The following is a 14,759-nucleotide window of genomic DNA, read 5'->3' on the forward strand; positions in this document are numbered from 1 at the left end:
TTGGATCATTTACAATAACATGGATGGACCTTGATAACATTATACGGAGTGAAATAAGTAAATCAGAAAAATCTAAGAACTATATGAATCCATACATAGAAGGGACATAAAAATGAGACTCAGAGACATGAACAAGAATGTGATGATAATGGGGGGGTGTGGTTTGGGAGGGAGGGGGGATGGGGCGAGGAAGGAGAGAGGGGTGGGGAGGGGCACACAGAAAACCAGATAGAAGGTGATGGAAGACAATTTGACTTTGGGTGAGGGGTATACAGCATAATCAAATGTCAAAAATAATCTGGAGATGTTTTCTCTCAACGTATGTACCCTGATTTATCAATGTCACTGCATTAAATTTAATTAAAAATGATTAAATAAAAAATAGTCAAGTCAAAAGGACTTGCCAACCAATTTGAAGAGGCTCCTGTTGTCCAAAGAATAAAATTTGTACTTGATTAAGATATACACCAAATATATTTAAATTTATGAATTCACAAACTTAATGTAAGAGTTTTTTTTTAATCTTCATTGGTTACCTCATAATAATGTTATACCCCAACAACAATTTTTAAAGACAGATAGGTAGGCATAGCCTACCTCCTCTCCAAATCCTGAAGAGAATAAAGACTTAATTTACTAACAGATTATTTTAAAAAACAATAAAAAGTAGAGCACACTCACTAACACAACAAGCATTAAGTTTTCATCTACTTATCCCATTGATAAAAGTTTATTTAGCCTCCTGTGTGTTAGACAAAATAGAGGATATAAATATAACAAAATATATATCCTGGATATGTACTCAAGTAAGTACAAGGTGAAAAGAGCTGTAAGAGATTACTAGAAAAAAATCAGAAAAAAGAGTTACCTGTATTCCATCATAAGATGATAAGGAGAGATTTCCTTAAAGTGACATCCAACTGAGCTTTGTATGGTTAAGATTTGAATGTAGGGAGGCAGAAGAGGATAAAGAGGGGATAAATAGTGATCAAAGGAGACTTGACTTGAGGTGAACACACAATACAATCAGCCATTTTTCTAAGAGGTACTGGTGTTTCTAACCTATTTTTAAAATTATGAAATTCAATGTTTCTAATTAAAATATATACCGGAAGCCTATAAAATTTTATTAACCAATTAAAAAAAGATTTTAACATAGAGAAATGGGAGATCAAGGACATTTCAGTTATAATTATCTATAATGTTATCTATATCTATACCCATAAATATCTATAATTATTATAGAAAATTACCAATATTTTTCTGATAAATCAGAGTGCTACCTTGATTTTTACTATTTTATGCATAAATATGGCTTCAATAAATAATTTTCATTACACAAAAGAAAAAAAATTACCTTATGTTTTTTCATAAGTGCAACTATTTCAGCTATTTTATGTTGACATCATATATCAATTTCTCTCTGTAATCTTACAGCATCTTCAGCTATTATTTTTGCTTTCTGAACCTATAAAATCAATTGTTTCTTAAAATTAAGCAGAAAAGACAAATTTAACTTAATTGTAGAGATAATTTGCTATGATATAAAATGCAGAGACCACATGCCATTACATAAAATGCAGAAATCAAACACCAGAAATTTAGGAAAGCCAAGTAGAAAATGCATTACTGTTTTGGTTTACTATAAGGTGCGCTATTAAGTGAGATGACCACATAACACTATAATGATCATTGAACCTTTAAAAATAATTATATACTACTCAATACTCAAATACTTAGAATAATAAGATACTTTTAGCTTCATAAGAAACTGTACCTAATATAAATTTATTATACTTTTTAAAAGTCAATTTAAAAAGAAATGTATTTTTCTCTTAAAATGCTATTTAATAAAAAAAATATAGTGTTAGTATAACAAATTCTCAAACATATTTAGTTTTTCATACCTTTCTCATAAGATTTTCTTCTGATAACTTTTTGTCCTCAATTTGTTTTTGATAGTTGTTAAACATTTCTTTAAATTTTTGTTTTGCACCTTCTAGTTCTAACTCTAATTTGCTGATCTTTTAGTAAAAAAATAAAACAAAGTAAAGTGCACATTAGTACGTAAATGCTGTGGATTTCTTGAAAATACTATAATCATTTTGTGGTGAAGGTATAATCATTCTGGGGAGGCAAGGATGGTACAATATTCATAAATCAATCAATGTGATTCATCACATAAACAAAAAGAAGGAGAAAAACCACATGATAATTTCAATAGATGCAGAAAAAGCATTTGATAAAATCCAGCACCCGTTCATGATCAAAACTCTCAGCAAAGTGGGAATACAGGGAACATACCTCAACATGATAAAGGCCATCTATGACAAACCCACAGCCAACATCATACTCAATGGGCAAAAATTAAAAGCAATCCCCTTAAGATCAGGAACAAGGCATGGGTGTCCCCTTTCACCACTCTTATTTAAGATAGTTCTGGAAGTCTTAACCACAGCAATCAGACAAGAAGAAGAAATAAAAGGCATTCAAGTTGGAAAAGAAGAAGTAAAACTATCATTATTTGCAGATGATATGATATGGTATATAGAAAACCCCAAACTCTCAGTCAAAAACTACTGGACCTGATAAATGAATTCAGCAAAGTGGCAGGATATAAAATTAATACTCAGAAATCAAAGGCACTTTTATATGCCAAAAATGAACAGTCAGAAAGAGAAATTAAGGAAACAATCCCCTTAACTATTACAACCAAAAAAAATAAAGTACCTAGGAGTAAACTTAACCAAGGAGACTAAAGACTTGTACTCGGAAAATTATAAAGCATTGATAAAAGAAATCAAGGAAGATACAAACAAGTGGAAGCATATACCATGCTCATGGTTAGGAAGAATAAACATCATTAAAATGTCTATATTACCCAAAGCAATCTATAAATTCAATGAAATACTAATTAAAATACCAATGACATACTTCAAAGATATAAATCACATATTCCAAAAATTTGTATGGAACCAAAAAAGAACACGAATAGCCTTAGGAATCTTAAAAAAGAAGAATAAAGGGGAAGATATCACACTTCCTGATATCAAGTTATACTACAAGGCCATTGTACTCAAAACAGCCTGGTACTGGCATAAGAACAGGCATATAGATCAATGGAACAGAATAAAGAACCCAGAAATAAACCCACAGCTCTATGGACAACTGATATTTGACAAAGGAGGTAAGGAAATACAATGGAGTAAAGACAGCCTCTTTAACAAATGGTGTTGGGAAAATTGGACAGCTATCTGCAAAAAAATGAAACTAGACCACCAGGGGAAGTAAAATAAAAGACAGGATAAACAAATGGGACTATATCAAACTAAAAAGCTTTTGCACAGCTAAAGACAATAAGAACAGAATAAAAAGAGAAACACAATGGGAGAACATATTTGACAGTACGTCTGATAAGAGTTTAATAACCAAAATTTATAAAGAACTTGTAAATCTCAACACCAGGAAGACAAATATCCAATCAAAAAATGGGAAAAAGAAATGAATAGACACTTCTCCAAAGTGTCTAAATCTCTAAATCATGACGCAGAGTGGTAGGGTAGGGCTAGGTGGAGTGGTAGTGGCCATGGTAGGGGTAGGAAGAGAGGTAGGGGTAGGTGTAGGTGGAGTGGTAGGGGTAAATGTAGGGGGAGTCTTAGGGGTGGGGGAGTTTTAGAATTAGAGAGTGGTAGGGATAGGGGTAGGTGGAGTGGTCGGTGTAGGGGTAGGGTCAGTGGTAGGGTAGGGGAAGTGGTAGGGGTAGAGGAGTGGCAGCAGTAGGAATAGAGGAAGAGGTAGGGGGAGGTTAAGGTACAGGATGAATGGTAGGTGTAGAGGTAGGGTGATTGCTAGGGGTGGGGTTAGGGGGAGTGGATGTGTAGCAGAGAGGCAGAGGTAGGAATAGAGAGAGAGGTAGGGGTAGGGGAAGGGATAGGGAGGGATGTAGGAATAGGGGTTGGTGGAGTGGTACCAATAGCAGGAGTGGTAGGGGTAGAGTTGTGGGGAATGGTAGGAGAAGGTGGAGGGGAAGGAATCAGGGTAGCAGTAGGGGTAGTGGTAGGGGTAAGGGTACATAGAGGGTAGTGGTAGGGGTAGTAGTACTTCTACCTTTCCCCCTACCCCTAACACTCCCTTTACCCCTACCCCTACCATTCCCATACCTTATCTCTACAACTATCCCTACCACTACCAATCTCCCTACCCGTACCACGGCCCAAATCCCTAACAATCCTCCTACCCCTACAACTACCACTCCCCCAACCTCTACCCCCATTACTCCCCCTACCCAACCCTACTTCTCCCGCTACCTCTACCACTCTCCCACCCTACCCTTACCACTTCCCCTACACTTACCACTCCACTTACCCTTACCACACCCCCACCCCCTAGCACACCTCTAACACCTACCACTGCTACTAACCCTAACCCTCTACCGCTCCTCTACCCCTACCAATCACCCTACCTTTACCCCTATACCTCCCACTACTCCTAAAACTACCTATATACCTACCAGTCTCCAAAACACTACCAATCCCCCTACCCCTACAACTACAATTTCCCCTACCAGAAGCCATATGCCTACCACCTTCCCTTAACTACCACACCCCCTACCCCTAATCCTACCCTTCTTCTACCATTACCTCTCCCCCTAGCTGTTCGAGTACCGCTTACCCTACACTTACCACTCCTCTTACCACAACTACCCTAAACCTACCCATACCAATACCACTACCACTATCCCTACCATTTCCCTTATTCTAACTACTACCCCTACCCCTTCCTCTATTCCTACACCTAACACTTTCCCTATATCTACCCCTATCACTCCCCCTACTCCTACCTCTAATATTCCCCCTACCCCTAAAACTACCCCAGCCACTACACCTACAACTACCACTCTTCCCAACCTACCACTCCCCCTAAACCTTCCACTTTAAATAACCTTAACCCTAACTGTCCTCATACCCCTATGATCTCCCCATCTCATAACACTCCCCCTACCTCAACCATTCCCACAACGCCTACCACTACCCCTACCTATATCCCTACTACTCCCCTAACCCTACCCTTACCACTCACCCTACCTCTACACCTATTACTCTCCCTTTCCCTACCCCTACCATTTCCCTACACCTACAGCTACCTCTTCTTCTACTCCTACCTCAACCACTCCACCTACTCATACCCCTACTTCCCTGCCTACCCTTACAACTACCACTCCCCATACACCTAAGCCTAACACTTTCTAACACTTACCACACCCCCTATACCTATCCCTACTCCTATCCCTACCACTCCACCAACCCCAACACATACCACTAACCCTACATCTACCCCATCACTCTCCTAACCCTACCCTACAACTCCCACCTATCCCTACACCTACTACTCCCCCTAGCCATAGCACTACCACTCCAACTACCCTGCCCTACCATTACCTTTCCCTCAACACTACCCCTTCCACTCCCCCTGACCCTAAACCTAAAACTACACCTACCCCTACCCTTACTCCTACATTTACTACACACTCTATCTGTACTCCTACCCCTCCAACTACCCCTACCACTCCCCTTAACCCTATGCTTATCACTCTCCCTACCCTTACCCCTACTACACCCTCTACTCCTACCACTACCCCTACCCCAACCACTACAACTATCCCTACCCTTACCTTTACCTGAAAACCTCCCACTCCCTCTACCCCTATCGCTCTTTCAACACCTACATCTACTCCAAAACTCCCCCTCCTTCTACAACTACCACTCTCTCCACCGCAACCCCTGCCACTAACCCTACCCCTACCGCTAATCCAAACCCTAAACCTACCTCTACCTCTACCATTACCCCTAACCTTAATCCTACTCCTACCCTATCCTTGTCCTACCCCTACCCCTACACCTAACCCAAACCCACCCCTTCATTTAACCCTACCCTTAATTCTAACCCTACCCTTACACCAACCTCTACCTGTAACCCTAACCCTAACCATAACCATAACCCTACCCCAACCCCTAACCTAATCGAACCCTTAAACCGAACCCTACTTCTATCACTAACCCAACACCTACACCTACCATTACACCTGTCCCTACTCCTACCCCAAACCATACTCCTAACTCTAACCCTTACCCTATTCAAACTCCTAGCCCTTCCCCTACCCCTTCCCTTACCTCTACCCCTAACCCTACCCCAAACCCTAGTGCTAACCTAAACCATATTACTACACCTATACCTACCCCAAACTCTTATCCTAACCCAACCCCTACCCCTACCCCTAAACACCACACCTAACACCTTACATAAATCGCTAACCATAACTCTACTCCTAATGCTACATCAACAATCTCTACCCCTATAACTACCCCAAAATCTACCCCTAACCATAACCTTAACCAAAACCTTATCCCTACCCCTAACACTACGTCTATCACTAACTCTAAACCTAACCTTAAACCTAACCCTAACTCTATGCCTAACCCTAAACCTAAACCTACACTTACCCTAACACCTACCCTTAAACCTACCCCTAATTCTACCCCAACTCTAACCCTTCCCCTATCCCTACACTACACATATCCCTACACCTATCCTTACCCCTAACCCTACCAAGAACCATTACACTAATCATAACCCTAACCCTACATCTAACTCTACCACTAAACCTACCCCTACTCATAACCCTAACTTAAACTTTAACTCCAAAGCAAACCCTACCCCTACCCTGACCCCGACCCCTAACCCTAATACTACCTCTTCCACTACACCTTACCCTATATCTAATCCTATCCCTTACCCTAACCCTACCGCAAACCCTACCTCTACTCCTACATGTACATGAGAAAATTCATAATCACACTAGGAGACTTCCACACCACTGTCATTCACAGACACAATGTACATCTTTCAGAAACAAAAGGCAGCCTCCATGAACTCAGTAACAGCACACACGACCTAAATCCCATGACCAGTCAATCGAATTCAACGTGTAGAAAATTTTCTAAACCCCAAAATGTTTCCTTCTCAAAAGCAGCAACCTCTGACTCCAAACACAAAAACAAGATGGTAGCGGAGAAGCACAGCTAAAAAACTCTGCACTCTTAACCTATCTTTACATGAGATGAGAAAGACCACAGCAGAATTCAAAGGAGTGTAAGTAGGTAAAGCACATTTTTTGCTGTATCTGCAGCAAATCTACAATCACAAACAAAAGGCTAATATAAAGTCACCCTTGGCGGAAGCAAACTCATCAAAGTTCAATTATGCTGGCAACATCAAATGATATCACAGTCATTAACTATTTCATACACCAAGAAGCAATTTCTAGTAGACAAACATTCAAAAACCACTGCAGTGAGGCACCTCTCCTGTGCTCCAAATCTAAGCTGGAAATATTTTTGGAAATAACCACATTGTACTATGAAGGCACTTGCAAGGGACCTCAAAGGAATATCAGAAACGATATTTCTGTGTTTCACAGGGGTTATGACAGAAAATTTAACTAAAAAGTATTCATGGCTCAAAAATAAGCTTCCAAAGATTTGCAGGCCATCTATCTCCTAAAGAACCCACTGCAACCTACCAATTCACCCGCTGATGTACAGATATGTAATTTCCAAATGTGGCCACAGGATGGCGGCAGTGAGTCAAACGCAAAACACCTTTGCAAAGAAACCTGTTCAACCTGTGAATTACGTGTCCACAAACTTTTTTTTAATAAATTTTTATTAATGGTAATGGGATGACATTAATAAATTAGGGTACATATATTAAAAGAAAACATGTCTAGGTTATCTTGTCATTAAATTATGTTGCATACCCCTCGCCCAGAGTCAGATTGTCGTCCGTCAACCTTTATCTAGTTCTCTGTGCCCCTCCCCCTCCCCCTAACTCTCTCCCTCCCTCCCTCCTGCGTCCTCCCTCCCCCCACCCCTGGTAACCACCACACTCTTGTCCATGTCTCTTAGTCTCGTTTTTATGTTCCACCAATGTATGGAATCATGTACTTCTTGTTTTTTTCTGATTTACTTATTTCACTCCGTATAATGATATCAAGATCCCATCATTTTGCTGTAAATGATCTGATGTCATCATTTCTTATGGCTGAGTAGTATTCCATAGTGTATATGTGCCACATCTTCTTTATCCAGTCTTCTATTGAAGGGCTTTTTGGTTGTTTCCATGTCTTGGCCACTGTGAACAGTGTTGCAATGAACATGGGGCTACATGTGTCTTTGCATATCAATGTTTCTGAGGTTTTGGGGTATATACCCAGTAGAGGGATTGCTGGGTCATAAGGTAGTTCTATTTGCAGTTTTTTGAGGAACCACCATACTTTCCTCCATAATGGTTGTACTACTTTACAGTCCCACCAACAGTGAATGAGAGTTCCCTTTTCTCCGTAGCCTCTCCAACATTTGCTATTACCTGTCTTGTTGATAATAGCTAATCTAACAGGGGTGAGGTGGTATCTCATTGTAGTTTTGATTTGCATTTCTCTAATAACTAATGAAGCTGAGCATCTTTTCATATATCTGTTGGCCATTTGTATTTCTTCCTGGGAGAAGTGTCTGTTCATGTCCTCTTCCCATTTTTTTATTGGATTGTTTGTTTGTTGTTGAGTTTTATGAGTTCTTTGTAAATTTTGGATATTAGGCCCTTATCTGAGCTGTTGTTTGAAAATAACATTGCCCATTTAGTTGGCTGTCTGTTTATTTTGATATCAGTTTCTCTTGCTGAGCAAAAACTTCTTAGTCTGATGTAGTCCCATTCATTTATCTTTGCCTTCACTTCTCTTGCCATTGGAGTCAAGTTCATAAAATGTTCTTTAAAACCCAGGTCCATAAGTTTAGTACCTATGTCTTCTTCTATGTACTTTATTGTTTCAGGTCTTATATTTAGGTCTTTGATCCATTTTGAATTAATTTTAGTACATGGGGACAGGCTGTAGTCGAGTTTCATTCTTTTGCATGTGGCTTTCCAGTTTTCCCAACACCATTTGTTGAAGAGGCTTTCTTTTCTCCATTGTGTGTTGTTGGCCACTTTATCAAAGATTATTTGACCATATATATGTGGTTTTATTTCTGGGCTTTCTATTCTGTTCCATTGGTCTGAGTGTCTATTTTTCTGCCAATACCATGCTGTTTTGCTTATCATGGCCCTATAATATAGTTTAAAGTCAGGTATTCTAATGCCCCAGCTTTATTCTTTTTCCTTAGGATTGCTTTGGCTATTCGGGGTTTTTTATAGTTCCATATAAATCTGATGATTTTTTGTTCCATTTCTTTAAAAAATGTCATAGGAATTTTGATGGGAATTGCATTAAATTTATATATTGCTTTGGGTAATATGGCCATTTTAATTATATTTATTCTTCCTATCCAAGAACAAGGAATATTTTTCCATCTCATTGTGTCTTTTTCTATTTCTCTTAATAATGCCTTGTAGATTTCATTATATAAGTCCTTTACATTCTTTGTTATGTTTATTCCTAGGTATTTTATTTTTTTTGTTGCAATCGTGAAGGGAATTATTTTTTTGAGTTCGTTTTCTAATATTTCATTGTTGGCATATAGAAAGGCTATGGACTTTTGTATGTTAATTTTGTATCCTGCAACCTTACTGTATTGGTTTATTGTTTCTAGTAATCTTTTTGTGAAGTCCTTCGGGTTTTCCATGTATAGGATCATATCATCAGCAAAAAGTGATACCTTTTCTTCTTCTTTTCTGATATGGATGCCTTTTATTTCTTTGTCTTGTCTGATTGCTCTGGTCAGAACTTCTAGCACCATGTTAAATAAGAGTGGAGAGAGTGGACAACCCTGTCTTGTTCCTGATTTAAGGTGGAAAGTCCTCAGTTTTATGTCATTTAATATGATGTTGGCTGATGGTTTATCATATATGGCCTTTATCATGTTGAGATATTTTCCTTCTATACCCATTTTGTTGAGAGTCTTAAACATAAAATTGTGTTGTATTTTATCAAAAGCTTTTTCTGCATCTATTGATAAGATCATGTGGTTTTTGTTCTTTGTTTTGTTGATATGGTGTATTACGTTAACCGTTTTACGTATGTTGAACCATCCTTGAGATTCTGGGATGAATCCCACTTGATCATGATGTATTAGTTTTTTAATATGTTGTTGTATTCGGTTTGCTAGTATTTTGTTTAGTATTTTAGCATTTGTATTCATTAGAAATATTGGTCTGTAGTTTTCTGTTTTTGTGCCATCCTTGCCAGGTTTTGGTATGAGGGTTATATTGGCCTCATAAAATGTGTTTGGAAGTATTGCTTCTTCTTCAATTTTCTGGAAGACTTTGAGTAGAATAGGAACCAAGTCTTTGAATGTTTGATAGAATTCACTAGTATAACCGTCTGGGCCTGGACTTTTATTTTTGGGGAGGTTTTTAATAGTTTTTTCTATTTCCTCCCTGCTGATTGGTCTGTTTAGGCTTTCTGCTTCTTCATGACTCAGTCTAGGAAGGTTGTATTGCTTTAGGAATTTATCCATTTCTTCTAGATTATTGTATTTGGTGGCATATAGTTTTTCATAGTATTCTACAATAATTCTTTGTATATCTATGATGTCTGTGGTGATCTCTTCTCTTTCATTTTGGATTTTATTTATTTGAGTCCTGTGCCTTTTTCCTTGGTGAGTCTTGCCAAGGGTTTGTCAATTTTGTTGATCTTTTAAAGAACCAGCTCCTTGTTTTATTGATTTTTTTCTTTAGTTTTTCTGTTCTCTATTTCGTTTATTTCTGCTCTGATTTTTATTATCTCCTTTCTTCGGCTAGTTTTGGGTTGTTTTTGTTCTTCTTTTTCTAGTTCCTTAAGGTGTGAAGTTAAGTGGTTTACTTGGGCTCTCTCTTGTTTGTTCATATAGGCCTGAAGTGATATGAACTTTCCTCTTATTACTGCTTTTGCTGCATCCCAGAGATTCTGATATGTCGTATTTTCATTTTCACTTGTCTGTATATATCTTTTGATCTCTGTGCATATTTCTTCTTTGACCCATTCATTTTTTAGAAGTATGTCCTAGCGTGCGGAGGACCCGGGTTCGATTCCCGGCCAGGGCCCACAGGAGAAGCGCCCATTTGCTTCTTCTCCACCCCTCTGCCGTGCTTTCCTCTCTGTCTCTCTCTTCCCCTCCCGCAGCCAAGGCTCCATTGGAGCAAAGATGGCCCGGGTGCTGGGGATGGCTCTGTGGCCTCTGCCTCAGGCGCTAGAGTGGCTCTGGTCGCAACATGATGATGCCCAGGATGGGCAGAGCATCGCCCCCTGGTGGGAAGAGCGGCGCCCCTGGTGGGCGTGCCAGGTGGATCCCGGTCGGGCGCATGCGGGAGTCTGTCTGACTGTCTCTCCCTGTTTCCAGCTTCAGAAAAATGAAAAAAAAAAAAAAGAGGTATGTTGTTCAGTTTTCACATTTTTGTGGGATTTCCTCCCTTTTTTTTTTCAGTTGAATTCTAGTTTCAAGGCTTTATGATCAGAGAATATGCTTGGTACAATTTCAATTTTTCTAAATTTGCTGATATTGTCTTTGTGGCCCAACATATGGTCAATTCTTGAGAATGTTCCATGTACACTAGAGAAAAATGTATACTCTGTCGCTTTGGGATGAAGTGTCCTGTAGATGTCTATCATATCCAGGTGTTCTAGTATTTCGTTTAAGGCCACTATATCTTTATTGATTCTCTGTTTGGATGACCGATCTAGAGCTGTCAGCGGTGTATTGAGGTCTCCAAGTATGATTGTATTTTTGTCAGTTTTTGTTTTTAGGTTAATAAGTAGCTGTCTTATATATTTTGGTGCTCCTTGGTTTGGTGCATATATATTAAGGAATGTTATGTCCTCTTGATTCAGTGTCCCCTTCATCATTATGAAATGACCATTTTTGTCTCTGAGTACTTTTGCTGTCTTGTAGTCAGCATTATTATATATGAGTATTGCTACACCTGCTTTTTTTTGGGTGTTGTTTGCTTGGAGTATTGTTTTCCAGCCTTTCACTTTGAATTTGTTTTTATCTTTGTTGCTTAGAAGTGTTTCTTGTAGGCAGCATACAGTTGGATTTTTTTTTTAATCCATTCTGCTACTCTGTGTCTTTTTATTGGTAAGTTTAATCCATTTACATTTAGTGTAATTATTGACACTTGTGGGTTCCCTATTGCCATTTTATAAATTGCTTTTTGTTAGTTTTGTATCTTGTTTGATTCTTCTCTTTTGTTTTTCTATCATTTGTTTTTGTTTGTTTGTATTCTATACTTATTTCCTCTGTTGCTACCTTTTTTAAGTCAAGTGTTTTTGTGGTGGTTTTTTCAAGAGTGGTTACCATTAAGTAATGAAAAGGGTACCTACCATATTCATTGTAGTACCCTATCTTATGAATATTTCTGCGCTTCATCGTCCTTTGCTACTGTTAATCTCCATCCTCTCCTCCCTTTTTTTTCTTTTGTTGTCACAGTTTAAGTTTGGTTTTATTGTGTTCTTGGTGGAGCTATTACTTGTGGTTGTTTTCTTTTGTTCTTTGAATCTGGTTGGAAAACCCCCTTTAGTATTTCCTGGAGTGGGGGCTTTCTGATGATAAATTCTCTCATCTTTTCTGTATCTGTGAATGTTTTTATATCTCCTTCGTACTTGAAGGATAGCTTTGATGGGTATAGTATTCTTGGCTGAAAGTTCCTCTCTTTCAGGGCTTTAAATATTGGGGTCCACTCTCTTCTAGCTTGTAGAGTTTCTGCTGAGAAATCTGATGATAATCTAATAGGCCTTCCTTTATATGTTGTACTCTTCTTTTCCCTGGCTGCCTTGAGAATTTTTTCTTTGTCATTGGTTTGTGTCATCTTCATTATGATGTGCCTTGGAGTGGGTTTGTTGAGGTTAAGAAAACTCGGTGTTCTGTTTGCTTCTTGAATTTGAGGCTTTAGTTCTTTCCACAGGCTTGGGAAGTTCTCATCTATTATTTGTTTGAGTATATTCTCCATTCCATTTTCTTTCTCTTCTCCCTCTGATATACCTGTTATTCTTATGTTATTCTTTCTGATGGAGTCAGACAATTCCTGTAGGGCTTTCTCATTTTTTATTATTTTTGAGTCTCTTTCTTCTTCTCTCTGTTGTGCCTCAAGTTGCTTGTCTTCTATTACACTAATCATATCTTCTATCTGGGCTGTTGTGTTAGCTAAGCTTGTTACCTCGTTTTTCAGCTTGTGAATTGAGTTTTTCATTTTTGTTTGATTTGTTTTTATAGTTTCAATTTCCTTGGTTATATATTCTTTGTGTTCATTGAGTTGTTTTCTGATCTCCCTAAATTGCATTTCTGTGTTTTCTTGTATATCTCTGAGTATTTTTAAGATTTCTATTTTAAATTCTCTGTCATTTAGCTCCAAGGCTTCCAATAGTTAAATCTTTTCTCCATAGATTTTTCCACATCTATTTGTGTTACCTCTCTATCTTTTGTATCCATAATATTTGATTTCCTCTTTCTTATTGGCATGTGAGGGTGGTCTTGTTGATAGCACTAATTAGAATTAATAAAGAGTAAAAAGTAAAAAAAAAAGCAGTAATAATTTATTATTTCCCCCTCTTTTCTTCCTTCTCTTCCCCTCCTCAGGGAAATATCGTGATGACCTGTGAATTATATTATGCTAAATGGAACAAAAACTGCCTATAACGGAGGGCCTGATTTGGGGTGAAGAGTTCAAGGGGCAAAAAAGAGAGTAGGGACCTACTAAATGCAAAAAAAAAAGGAGAACATCTTAGACAAGCATAAAATAATTTGCTTGTAAGTGATGGTCGACTAAGAGATATAATGAGAGGGATAAGAGGGAAACAGAAAAAAGGAGAAAAAATAATAAAGAAGAAAAAAAAATAAAAATAATAAGTAAAAATCTGTTGTATTAAGTGGAGTGAAGACTAAATACAATGGAGACCTTGGGTTGGAAGAAATGCTAGTGAGTTAAAAAGCAACATAAAAAGTACCCAAAATGCCACAAAAACAAAAAAACCAAAAAAACCAAAAACAAAAGCAAAAAAACAAAACAAAACAAAATAAAAAAAACTTGAGTCCCAAATTAAATAATTTGTTTGTGATTGAGGATTGAATGGGAGGAAAAGTAAAAGGAGAAAAGAAGAAATGAATAGAAAGGAAAAAATAAGAAAAAGAGAAAAACAAAGGAAGAAAAAAAGGAAAAGAAAAGAAAAACAAAAGGGGAGAGAGTGAGAGTTAAGGGCTTTGGAGTGTAACCCTAAAGGAGAGTGAGGATGAAGAAAAGAAATAAAATGTAACACTCATGGGTAGTGTAGTTCAAGAAAAGGGAACCATAAGATGGGCAGAGAATAAAATGACCGAGGTGGAGGAAATAGAAATAATAATAATAAAGGCAATAAGATAGAAGAAACAAACAACAACAACAAAAAATTAGTGGAACAAGTTATAAAGTCTGTGGATTTTTCTTGATTTTGAGAGGTTAACTTCTTCCTTTTTCTTTTCTCTCCCTCTTCCTGGTCAGTGACTCTGTACCCCAGGCTCTGCCCCTGTGTCACGCTTAGGTAGGGATTTGTAGTTGATGGGATTCTATGGCAATGTCATATAATTGGCTTTAGTCTCACTGGTAGTCAAGGCTTGTTGGCGTTTGCAGGGTCCAACAATGAGAGAGTTTGCTTTCCTGGAGTCTCTCTCCTAGTCTCTTCTTCCTGAATTAGCAGCCTGGTGATCCAGCTATAAGGCTGCTACTGCTTCTGCCTGGGGAGTAAGAGGCTCAAAGAGCTA

The sequence above is a fragment of the Saccopteryx bilineata genome, chromosome 3 (genome assembly GCF_036850765.1).
Source record: "Saccopteryx bilineata isolate mSacBil1 chromosome 3, mSacBil1_pri_phased_curated, whole genome shotgun sequence".
NCBI classification, from domain to species: Eukaryota; Metazoa; Chordata; class Mammalia; order Chiroptera; family Emballonuridae; genus Saccopteryx; species Saccopteryx bilineata.